Source organism: Mobula birostris, chromosome 1 (assembly GCF_030028105.1).
Source record: "Mobula birostris isolate sMobBir1 chromosome 1, sMobBir1.hap1, whole genome shotgun sequence".
In the NCBI taxonomy this organism is placed as follows: Eukaryota; Metazoa; Chordata; class Chondrichthyes; order Myliobatiformes; family Myliobatidae; genus Mobula; species Mobula birostris.
Window position 1 is genome coordinate 199,845,484 of NC_092370.1, and position 13,779 is coordinate 199,859,262.

The window sequence follows — 13,779 nt, forward strand, 5'->3', positions numbered from 1 at the left end:
GTAACCCAAACTCTCAAGTTATGTGCTGTCCTCCAATCCTGATCTCCTGAGCCTCTGATTTTAATAGTTCCACCACAGGCAGCAGTGTCCTTTGCAGCCAACACTATAAACACTGGCATTTCCTCTCTATTTTTCCATTATATTTCTTTCTTCCTTCAAGATAATGCTTGAAATATACCTCTTTCTCTTCTGCTTCTTTTTGTTTTGCTTAGTAGAAAATGTGATTGATGAAATTTCAATATTTTATATCAATTACACGTATTGCTATTACATTCCCATGAAATATAATGGGTTTTCATTGCATTCAAGGTGTGGATATAAATAGTTTTACCAAAATATCTCTATTTTATCATTTAGTCCCAGGCAAGGTTAACAAAGACTGGGAATGTTAGGATCCCATTTTGAAAATTTCGAGTTTTACTGTGTTAAACAGAAGTAGCAGTAAGTCTGTTGATTTCAGAACAGGAAGTTCATACAGTAGATATGGCGCAGGATTACAGCTACAGAAATTTGAGTAAAGTTAAGTATAAAAATAATGGTGATTGGTGAAATACATGAGCATTTAATAACTGAGTGTTCACTCAGTTTTGATTACATGCAACAAAGATTCAAACGTTCATTTTATTATTGAAGTATATATGCAGAATTCATCTCTGAGATTTGTCCTCTCCAGATAGCCATAAAATACAGAAAAACATAGTAGTTGAAAGAAAGACATCAATCCCCCCCCCGCACAAAAAGAAAAACAAAAATTTGCAAATCCCAGACCCCCCCCAACCCCTCCCTCGCACTGAAACTAACAGATCTCCCATACGGAGAAACAACAAGAACACCAAACCCCCCCAACCCCAGCCTGCTAGTTGTCAACAAGAAAGAATGGACAAGGACATGAAAAAAAAACACAGAACTGAAAGAGGCCAGTATGAGCAACAGTTAGTTTCAACTACAGTCCAATCATAAATCTCAGAACTTCAAAATCGGGACCCAGCAGCCCCTACAAGGGAAGCAACACTGTCCGTAAGAATTAACCTTTCTTGTTTTTGTTGCAAAAGGGGAACGTTTTGCATAATAGCACACAGATATTATGTTGTACTTTGGTGTCTCAGAAAGTGATTGCATGTATTCAAACCAGTTGAAACCTTTAGTTTCAAACATCTGTGTACAAAATAATTCCCTGGGCCCCATTTTCTTGCATAATACATGGTATAATGATTTAACATCATTCTGAAGTGTTCTTAGCTAATTTTGTTTTACAACTTGGTTGTATGACTGGAGTTTCTTTTTATAAATAATTCAAACATTTACTGCTTTTCTGAATGATTGAAACAATGTATCATAATGAAGATCAATAGTGCTCAAGTTAATTGATAATGGAATTTTTCATATGCTTTAAACTTTTCATTAACATATCATGCATTTGAACTGAATGTATGTTAACTAGCACATAATGGTAAATTCACATCCCTTGTTAACAATTGGTCAATGATTGATGCAATGCCAAGACATCTGGAATATTAGAAAACACTGCATTAGGCTGTCAATATATCTTATGATGAAGCCGTTCCTTTCTTTATATACTGTAACATGATAAAGTAACCATCACCACACCTATGTAAAAACATGTGAAATAGGAGTAGGAGATAAAGATTAAGATGAAAGATTAGCTTTACTCGTCACATGGATTGTGCTGGGAAGAGCCCACAAGCGTCGCTATGCTTCTGGCACCAACGTAGCATGCCCACAACATCTTAACCGTACATGTTTGGAATGTGGGATGAAGCCAGGACACTCAGAGGAAACCCATATGGTCATGGGGAGAACTTACAAACTCCTACAGACAGTGGTGGGAATCGAACCCTGGCTGGTGATCACCGGTGCTGTAAAATGATTGCACTAACCAACTACACTGGCATGCTGGTCATCCGGCCCATTTAGACTGCTCTGCATTTCAATAAGATCACAGCCGATCTGGCTATAGTCTCAGCTCAGCCTACCTGCCTCTTCCTCATAACCCTTAATTTTTCCAGCTATGCAAAAATCTTTCTTACTGTGGCTTAAATATACTTCTTGTTGAAGCCTCTACTGCTTCCCTGGACAGAGAATCCACAGATTCACTACTGTCTGGGAAAAGCAGTTGCTCCTCACCTATGTCTTGAATCTATTCCCCCGAATCTTGAAGCTATGTCCTCTAGTTCTTGTCTTACTTACTAGTAGAACCAACTTTCCTGACTCTATCTCACCTAACCCTTTCATAATTTTATATATTTCTTCTCAATTCCAGTGAGTATAGTCCCAGGCAACTCAATCTTTGCTCATACGTACATTAACCCCTCCCATCTCTGGAATCAATCTGGTGAACATCCTCTGCAACACCTCCAAAGCTTCTATGCTTTTGCTCAAATAAGGAGACCAGAAATGCATGGAGTACTTGAGGTGCGATTTTCACCTGTACAGTTGCAGCATAACATCACGGCTCTTAAATTCAATCTCTCTAGCAATGAAGTCCAACATTCCATTTGCCTTCTTGATAACCTGTTGTACCTGCCAACCAACCTTTTGTGATTCATCTATAAGTACCTTCAAGTTCCTCTGCACAATAGCCTGCTGCAATCTTTCACCGTTTAAATAATAATCTGATCTTCTATTTTTTCCTTCTGAAGTGGATGACCTCATATTTAACTGTGTTGTACTCCATCTGCCAGACCTTTGCCCTCTCACTTAATCTATCTATATCTCTCCACGTCCTCTGTAAAATTTGATTTTATACTCAATTTAGTGTCATCAGAGAACTTACACTAGATACAGTCCCTCTTCCAAATCGTTAATGTATATCGTGACCTGAACAGTTTTGGGCCCAGCATTGACACCTGTGTCTCTCTGCTCACTGCTGACTGCCAACCAGTTAGAAATAAATTGTACAACGTACATCAGGATTGTTAAGGGTATTTACAGTACTTCAATTTAAGCTGAAAGTATATTTCTGCTATAGCAAGGATTATATAGTTACACAGAGAAGCTAGAAGACGCATGGAAATTTTCTATTATCACCACCACAATAATACATATTAACAACTCCCCTTCACACAATTTATAATGTTTCAGGTTTATGAAATTAGCATATTAAACGCTGATTGGAGGCCACGTGTGTCTTTTGGGTTAATTTGAAAATCAATTATCTTACATCCAAAGATGAGCAACCCAAGGGCAGTTTTTCAGCCATATTCCAGGGACCACTTGAAACATGAATTATGCTTCTCACCCATATAAATAAAGGTCTAAGTTCCTATTTAACACAACATTTGGAAAATGTAATATTACAGAAAGAGAGACAATGCAAGGGTACCTCTGTCATCTATAATTTAGTGGACAACAAAAACAGAATGATTAAAAAGAGATATTATTGTAAAGTTCATATCACCACACACAATCATATCATCAGTTCTCAGAAATCTCTTTATACTTCTTACTGGATTATGACCCCACCATTGTTACCAGTAACTGGCTATTGAATCAAAATTCACTGCTCTCATTTTATCAATATTCCCTGCATTGGCTCCAACCTCATAGAACCCCAAAGCTATAAACCTCACTGCTACTTCCATCCCACGATCTAATACTAGACTGATTATTTCAACCTGTTCTTACCCCACTGAAATTATGTCCCATCGAAGTTTCCATTCTTTGAAGTAATTGGTGCATTGACAACGTGTTCTTTTTGTTCCCTTCACTTTTCCCTTTCAGCAACTTACAATAGGCTCATCTTCTCATTTTTCCAGTTTTCATGATCTGTCCTTGATATTAATGTTGCCTTGATATTTCTGTTTATGCTTGGCTGCAGATATTTCCACCAAGATAAACAATCTTATATGCAGTTTCCTCAAATAGACAAGAAACTTGCAGAATACAACAAGTGGTAATAAATCACCAAATTACCCAAGGACCTGGGCAATTTTAGCCTAAAGCGACACACACAAAATGCTGCAGGAACTTAGCAGGTCAGGCAGCATCTATGGAAATGAATAAGCAGTCAACGTTTCAGATCTGAGATCCTTCTTTTGGACTGGTAAGCAAGATGTCAGAATAAAAAGGTGGGGGGAGGGGAAGGAGGCTAGCTCGAAGGTAGTAGGTGAAACCAGATGGGTAGGAAAAGGAAAGGGCTGGAGAGAAAGGAATTTGTTAAGAGAGGAGAGTGGAACATAGGAGAAAGAGAAAGAGGTGGGGACCTATGGGGAGGTGATAGGCAGGTGAGAAGAAGAGGCCAGAGTAGGAAATAAAAGAAGAGGGAAAGGGGAGGGAAAAATATATATTTCCAGAAGGAGAGATTGATGTTCATGCCATCAGGTTGGTTGCTACCCAGACAGAATATAAGGTGTTGCTCCTCCACCCTGAGGGTGGCCTCATCTTGGCACGAGAGGAGGTCATGGACTGACAAGTTGGAATGGGAATGGTAATTGGAATTAAAATTTCTGGTCACCTGGAAATTACGCTTTAGGTGGATGGAACAGAGGTGATCAAAGAAATGATTCCCCCCCCCCCCAATATGTGACATGTCTCACTAATGTAGAGGGGGCCATATTGGGAGCACCGGACACAATAGGTGATCCCAGCTGATTCACAAGTGAAGTGTTGCCTCACCTGAAAGGACTGTTCTGGCCCCTCTTCTATTCTGGCTCCTTCCCCCACCTTTTAATTCTGGCCAGCCCTGAAGAAGGGTCTCGGTCTGAAACATTGACTGTTTATTCATTTCCATAGATGACCTGCTGAGTTCCTCCAGCATTTTGTGTGTGTTGCTTTGGATTTCCAGCATCTGCAGAATTTTTCCTGCTGTTGTGGTTGTACACAATTGCCACTTCAGTGTGGTTCAACCTTGCAGATGTAATAATTGCAGAGATTTTCCACATTAATACACATCTGGTAATCTGCCTCTGTATCCATCTGTGCTGAATTATAATTCATTAAATCACATTATTATATTTTTTGTAAATTAATGACTGTATAAGTGTTCAGGTTGTTGTGAATGATCAGAATGAGAGATAGTAACAGTACTGCAGGAGGTTAGCACTGAAGTTGGAGGTAAGGGGAATGGTTGTGCAAAGCCACAGCTGCAGGGGTGTTGTAGCAGGTGGAGAGACAAAAGCATAGCTGCGGGGAAAAGTGTGTACAGTTTAGTCAGTGAGAATTGTATTTTAAACATTCTGTTGGAAAAAGGGTTGGGGTAAAGATACAGCAGGAAATAATGATGTAGACTTAACATTACTGAAGCTGCAAAACCAAGGAAAATGGCAAGACTGAAAAGGTTGCAATGAAAATAGTTGGAGAATTTACGGAGGAAGTCATTTCTGAGAAGTAGAAGTCAGGAGTGGTCAATGATTTTGCTCAAGAGGATGGAATGTGCAGAACTTATTTCATCATTTGTAAAGAAAATAATGATAATATTTCAAATACCTATCTAAATCTTCCAATATGGTCGTGTAAGAATTGTATGCAATTTATATATAATTTATGCTTTTCTTGTTGATGCTGCTTATATGATGTTATATGTCTCTGATACTTCCGCAAATTAGTTTTTCATGTTACCTATGCAAGCATATATTTGTGCATATGACAATAAACTCAACTTTGACTTCGATCTATGTCTTCTGAGGTTCTATCAATAAGAGTCCTGTTCTTTTTTAATCATTAGAGATCAGAAACAAGCTTAATATCACTGGCATGTCATGAAACTTGTTATACAGCAGCAGTACATTGCAATACATAATAATAAAAATGAATTACATTAAGAAGTATTAAAAAGTTAAATTAATTAAGTAGTGCAAAAAGAGGATAAACAGTACAGTAGTGAGGTTGTTTTCAAGGGCTCAATGTCCATTCAGAAATCAGATGGCAGAAAGGAAGATGCTGTTCTTGAATCATTAAGTGTGTGCTTTCAGGCTCCTGTACCACATTACTGATGGTAGGCTTCAAAGCTTCTTGTTTTTGCTTCATTTAGCACACTGATGTTGGCTCTTCTATCTTCCCAGCTGATATTTAAGATGTTTCAAAGACAGCGTTGATGGAACTTTTCAACTCATCAAGAACCAACTAAGATGGAGCAGTCATGTTGTTCGGATGAAAGACAAACGTCTGCCGAAACAAATCTTCTACTCCCAGCTTAAAGAATTCAAACATAAAAGAGGTGGACAACAGAAGAGATTCAAAGACATCTTAAAAGCCAACGTGAAGAAATGTAACATGGACATCAACAATTGGGAAACCATTGCCAAGGACAGGAAACTCTGGCAAGCCATCATCTGAGAAAGAACAGCAACTTTCAAAGCCAACAGATGTGCAGAATTAGAAGAAAAGAGAAGAAAATGGAAAGAGAGGAAAGAGAGGCAGCAACAACCAAAGCCCGATCTGCCATCTCGAACTACCTGTCCTGAATGTGGAAGAACTTTCAAAGCCAAGATTGGACTCATAAGCCACTTGAAAGCCCATAAATAGGTCAACAGAACGAAGACCATCATCCTCGACCTTGAGGGATAGCCACAACGACGACTGATGGTAGCAATGAGAAGAAGGCATGACCTGGGTGATGGGAGGTTCTTAATGATGGATGCCACCTTTCTGAGGCATCGCTCCTTGAAGAAATCCTGCATGCTGGGGAGGCTAGTGCCCATGATGGAGCTGACTACACTTATAGCTTTCTGCAGCTCATTTCAGTCCTGTGCAGTGCCACCTCCCATACCAGACATTGATGCAACCAGTTAGAATGCTCTCCAAGGTACATCTGTAAAAATTGTGAGTGTATTTGGTGACACACTAGAACTCCTCAAACTCCCAATGAAATATAGCCACTGTCTATAGGAAGAGGTACAGTCGATGTTTCAGGTCGAGACCCTTTGTCAGGACTAACTGAAAGAAGAGATAGTAAGAGATTTGAAAGTGGAAGGGTCTCTTACTATCCTCCCCCCTCCCACTTTCAAATCTCTTACGATCTCTTCTTTCAGTTAGTCCTGATGAAGGGTCTTGGCCCAAAACGTTGACTGTAACTCTTCTTATAGATGTTGCCTGGCCTGCTGCATTCACCAGCAATCTTTTATTTGTGTTGCTTGAAATTCCAGCATCTGCAGATTTCCTCGTGTTAGCCACTGTTGTGCCTTCTTTGTAACTGCGTTGATATGCATTCTGCATATCTCTTTGCTATTTATGAGAATGAAAACCAGGGAATCATGGACTGGCTGGTTTAATGTCTCAGAAAATATTGAAGTATGTAATTAAGAACTGAATGATTAAACTGTGTGGAAATTTTCAGTGGACAAGTCACCAGTTGTGCAAAGAAAAGTAGCAGTTAATTTCATAGATGCTGCGTTACCTACTGAATGTTTCTGGTATTTTGTATTTATTCCACATTAGAGAATAAATACATTTTTACTTAAGTTATGGACATTATTACCCATGAAGTACCAATCTGTTGACATTTATTATCATGTGCAACTATATTATATTTTAAGGGGCTCTTTGAAAAAATCAGCATTCATTTTCACAGTTACTTTGGTGAATCTGGAGTTTGCAATGGATTAGTAATAGATACACTGGGAAGACTGGCATCCAGTGTAAGGCCAATTGGTTTTGGTACAGAATGCACAATTGTAGGGCTGCTAGAATGAAAGTGATGATTAAGGAAAAGTAAAATTTATTTAAAAAAAAGTACTTTAAATAATTTAAGTGCATTGGTTATTTGGTTTTAATAATTGTAAATTTGTGAAATCTACAGATCTTTGTCTCAAATTAAAATTGGATTTGAGATAATGAGTTTAATATGTAAAATGATGTACTGTATATAGGGAATTGGCCAGCCTATAAAATTCCAAAGGGCAAGCCAACTTTTATTATTTCTCACCTTGATTCATTATAGGAAATGAGTTAGGTTTGCAATTTTTCTGAGGCAGATTTTCTTGTTAGATTAAAACAATGGGAGAACAGAAACCTCTTCATTCTCCTGCATTCTGCATCATTTGTCCTTTCCCTGTTGAGTGTTTTGAAAATCAGTAGTAACAATACAGTTTGCTGGTTTTCGCCTTTCATTAGTTTTAAATATCCATTTTAGATTAGCCCTGAGCACAAAATTAGCAGCAAATCTGTACTGACATTGTATACTATAAAATCCACTTCAATATAGAACTTATTTCTTCTCTAAATGTCAATAGAAATTTGTTTTACAAATAGGGTATTATTTCAGGATATATGAAGTGATGCTACATTGATCTCTTAATCAATAATCCAGTCTTTAGAGATAACCTAAAAGCTTCCCTTTCCATCCTCACAAGAGCATTTCAATGTTGTTTCGTTTCTAAGTTACTTTAGTGATTCTGCATGTCAAATTTTAAATGGCAAAAACATAATTCCTGGCAGATGTGATCACAGGAAATTGGGCTAAGTCAAATATTTGGCTTTATTTGAAATGACAGTAGCAACAACTTTATAAAACACATTTTAGGAAGATTGACATCATGGATTGAATGTCTGATTTATAGCTACAGAGTAAAGAAAACTGCACATTTATTGAAAACATTTTAGGTGAGCTACAGCAATGCTTTTGCAATTTTTCGGCGGGCTTCAATCATCGCAAGCACTCACTTGTTTGCCTGAGGTGCATGAGGTTTCGCAGGGGCTCAGAGCCTTTTGAGACTTTTCTGCGGGTTGCAATCATAACGATCGATCAGGCACTCGGCACAGGGCAATGAAGACACGAGGTGTAAGGAGAGCAGGCATTGTGTGAGTGGACATTGCGAAGAGTGACCAGGTTTTGACGAGAAAGGATGAAGGTCCACGGAAGTTGCTTTTTTCTCTCTTTGTTGGTACATAGCCAGTGCAGTGTGAGTTGCTCCAAGGATCAGTGGTCAGTTCTTTGTGAGAGATCTGGGGACTCTAGGAGACCTCCACTTTCCCTGATTGCTACGCAAGAGGTGAAACGAGCTGCAGCTCCTTAGAGACCATGTTAAGAAACTGGAGCCGCAGCTCGCTAATTTTCGGCTCAAACAGGAGAATACGGTGGTGATAGACAGGAACTATAGGAAGGTAGTCACTCCTAAATTGCAGGAGTCAGGTAGCTGGGTGACTGACTGGAGAGGGAGAGGGATTGGGATTAGGCAGCCAGTGCAGAGTACCCCTGTGGCCACCCCCTCAATAATAAGTATATCACTTTGGACACTTGTAGGGGGGGGGGAGAAAGGGGAATGACATACCGAGGGAAACTAACGTGACTGGGTCTCGCACTGAGTCCGCTTGTGTGGCTTAGAAGGGAAGAGTGGGAAAAGAGGAGATGCAGTAGTGATAGGGAAATCCAGACTTTAAAAAATAGACAAGTGATTCTGTAGACATGAGGTAAATTGCCTCCCAGGTGCCAGGGTCAAGGATGTCTTGGATCGGGTCCGCAGCATTCTAGAGGAGGGTGAATAACGGTAAGTCATGGTACACATTGCTACCAGCGACCTAGGCAGGAAAAGGTATGAAGTCCTGAAAAGAGAATATGGGGAGTTAAGCAGAAAGCTGAAAAGCAGGACCTCCAGAGTAGTAATCTCTGGATTGCTATCTGTACCATGCACCAGCGAGAGTAAGAATAGGGAGATTTAGCAGATGAATGTGTGTCTGAGGAATTAGTGCAGGGGGCAGGATTTCAGATTTCTGGACCATTGGGGATCTCTTCTGGGGAAGGTATGACCTGTACAAAAATTACAGGTTAAACCTGAACTCTAGGGGGAGCAATATCCCTGCAGGCAGGTCTGCTGCAGCTGTTGGTGGGTGGGGCGGGGGAGGGGCGTCGGTGGTAATGGTGAAACTCTATCATGGGTGTCCTGGCTACCTTTCCTTACGTGCAGCCAGAAGGAATTGTCTTAATTAGGCTCATGTTGATTCAGCACAACATCACAGGGCCTGTTCCTATGCTGTGTATGTTGTATGTTCAGTCTCAATTACTAAAACTAATTATTAAGGTCTATATTTGTAGATGCTTGGCTTATGCAACGGAGTATCATATTTGCTTTACGACAACAGTGACAATATTTCAAAATATAAAACTCTGTAATCATAAAAAAATCCTGAAAGGAGAAAATTAGTAAGTGTTGTGAAAAAGCTACTGAAGTGCAAGAAAAAAGTTGCAAGGAATGACACAACTGAATGCAGTCTCTATCCTTCCCTATCCTGTATAAATGTTGGCCAGTGAAAGCTGCATTAGAGATGCTTGTCGTTTCTTCACAGAGTCCTTTCAGGAGGGAACACAGCAGCGAATGAAATTGAAGTGACTATATATTTGAACCTGAATGGCAACTCACGCGAGAATCACTGATTAATTAACAATAGTGTTCGCAAGCAGGTAAAGGTGGCTGAAGATGATCTGATAGAGGTACACAAGACGCATAGATATGGTAAATCATCAGAATCCTTTTTTAGCCATGGTAGGGGCATTAGAACTAAGGTGGCATGGGTTTAGATGAGAGGAAAGGGGTTACAACAGAATTTGAGGCAAACCTTTTTAGACTGAATAATTGATATTTGGAAGTTACTGCCAGAGGAACTAATAAAAATAAGAATACAAAAAGGTAGGCATGGGTGTAGTGGGCCAAAGTGTTTGTATCTGTGCTTTTCAGCTCTATGATAAACATCATGTTTAAGAGACATTTAAATAAGTACTTGAATGGACAAAGAATGGGATACAGACATAATGCAGGCAAAAGGGATCGGTGTAATTGGGCAAAAACATCAGTATGGACAATTTGCCACTTGGGCAGATTCAGATAATGGGCAAAGAAGTGGCAGATGGAATAGTGTTGGGAAGTGTACGGTCATGCACTTTGGTAGAAGAAATATAAGGGTAGACTATTTACTAAATTCAAAAATCTGAGGTGCAACGGGACTTGGGAGTCCTTGTGCAGGATTCCCTAAAGATTAATTTGCAGGTTAGACAATAGAAAATAGGTGCAGGAGTAGGCCATTCAGCCCTTCAAACCAGCAAAACAATTCACTGTGATCATGGCTGATCATCCACACTCAGTACCCTTTTCCTGCCTTCTCCCCATATCCCTTCACTCCGCTATCTTTAGGAGCTCTATCTAACTCTTTTCTGAAAGTATCCAGAGAATTGACCTCCACTACCTTCTGAGGCAGAGCATTCCACAGAACCACAACCCTCTGTGTGAAAAAGTTTTTCCTCAACTACGTTCTATATTGTCTACCCCTTATTCTTAAACTGTGGCCTCTGGTTCTGGACTCCCCCAACATCGGGGCCATGTTTCCTGCCTCTAGTGTGTCCAATCCCTTAATAATCTTATATGTTTCAATCAGATCCCCTCTCAGCCTTCCAAATTCCAGTGTATACAACCCCAGTCGCTCCAATCTTTCAACATATGACAGTCCCTTCATCCCGGGAATTAACCTCGTGAACCTACGCTGCACTCCCTCAATAGCTAGAATGTCCTTCCTCAAATTTGGAGACCAAAACTGTACACAATATTCCAGGTGTGGTCTCACCAGGGCCCTGTACAACTGCAGGACCTCTTTGCTCCTATACTCAATTCCCCTTGTTATGAAGGCCAACATGCCTTTAGCTTTCTTCACTGCCTGCTGTACCTGCATGCTTACTTTCAGTGACTGATGAACAAAGACACCCAGATCTCGTTGCACTTCCCCTTTTCCTAACTTGACACCATTCAGATAGTAATCAGCCTTCCTGTTCTTGCTACCAAAGTGGATAACCTCACATTTATCCACATTAAACTGCATCTGCCCACTCACCCAACCTGTCCAAGTCACCCTGCATTCTCATAACTAACTAGACACTGCCTGCCATTCTGAAAAGGACCCATTAATCCCTACTCTTTGTTTCCTGTCTGCCAACCAATTTTCTATCCATGTCAGTACCCGACCCCCAATACCATTTGCTCTAATTTTGCACACTAACCTCCTATGTGGGACCTTATCAAAGGCTTTCTGAAAGTCCAGGTACACTACATCCACTGGCTTTCCCATGTCCATTTTCATAGTTACATTCTCAAAAAATTCCAGATTAGTCAAGCATGATATCCCCTTCGTAAATCCATGCTGACTTGGACCTATCCTGCCACTGCTATCCAAAAATGCCACTATTTCATCTTTTATAATTGACTCCAGCATTTTCCCCACCACTGATGTCAGACTAACTGGTCTGTAATTGCCTGTTTTCTCTCTCCCTCCTTTCTTAAAAAGTGGGATAACTTTAGCTACCCTCCAATCCGCAGGAACTGATCCTGAATCTATAGAACGTTGGAAAATGATTACCAATGCGTCCACGATTTCTAGAGCCACTTCCTTAAGTACCCTGGGATGCAGACCATCAGGCTTGGGGATTTATCAACCTTCAGTCCCATCAGTTTACCCAACACCATTTTGTGCCTGATGTGAATTTCCTTCAGTTCCTCTGTTACCCTAGGTCCTCTGGCCACCATTACATCTGGGAGATTGTTTGTGTCTTCCCTAGTGAAGACAGATCCAAAGTACCTGTTCAGCTCATCTGCCATTTCCTTGTTCCCCATAATAATTTCACCCGTTTCTATCTTCAAGGGCCCAATTTTGGTCTTAACTAATTTTTTTCTCTTCACATACCTAAAGAAGCTTTTACTATCCTCCTTTATATTTTTGGCTAGCTTACCTTCGTACCTTATCTTTTCCCCGTATTGCCTTTTTAGTTATCTTCTGTTACTCCTTAAAAGTCTCCCAATCCTCTGGCTTCCCACTCATCCTTGCTGTTATACTTCCTCTCTTTTATTTTTATACTGTCCTTGACTTCCCTTGTCATCCATGGTCGCCCCTTACTCCCCTTAGAATCTTTCTTCCTCTTTGGAATGAACTGATCCTGCATCTTCTGTATTATTCCCAGAAGTACCTGCCATTGTTGTTCCACTGTCATCCCTGCTAGGGTATCTTTCCAGTCAACTTTGGCCAGCTCCTCCCTCATGTGTCCATAGGCCCCTTTGTTCAACTGTAATACTGACACTTCCGATCTTCCCTTCTCCCTCTCAAATTGTAGATTAAAACTTACCATATTATGGTCACCACCTCCTAATGGCTCCTTTATCTCAAGTTCCCTTATCAAATCTGGCTCATTAAGATTGAGTCGGTGGCAAGGAAAGCAAATGCAATATTAGCATTCATTTCAAGAAGACTAGAATATAAAAGCAAGAATATAATATTGAGGCTTTATAAAGCACTGGTGAGGCCTCATTTGGAGCATTGTGAGCAGTTTTGGGTCCCTTATCTTAGAAGGGATGTGCTGACACTGGAGAGGGTGCAAAGGAGGTTCACAAAAAAGATTTCAGGATTGAATGGTTTGTCAAATGAATAGCATTTGATGGCTCTTGGCCTGTATTCACTAGAATTCAGAAGAATGAGGGGGAACTCATTGAAACCTATCAAATGTTGAAAGGCGTCGATGGAGTGGATATGGAGAGAAAGTTTCCTATGGTGGGAGTGTCAAGGACTAGAGGACACAGCCTCAGAATAGAGGGGCGTCCTTTTAGAATGAAGATGAGGAGAAATTTCTTCAGCCACAGCATGGTGAAACTGTTTAACTAATTGCATCAGGTGGCTATGGAGGCCAAATCTTGATGTATATTTAAGGCAGAGGTTGCTAGATTTTTGATTGGTTAGGGCATGAAGGGATATGTGGAGAAGGCAGAAGGTTGGAGCTGAGAGAGAAAATGGATCAGCCATGATGAAATGGCCTAATTCTGCTCCTATATATCTTATGGTCTTTAATGCATGCGT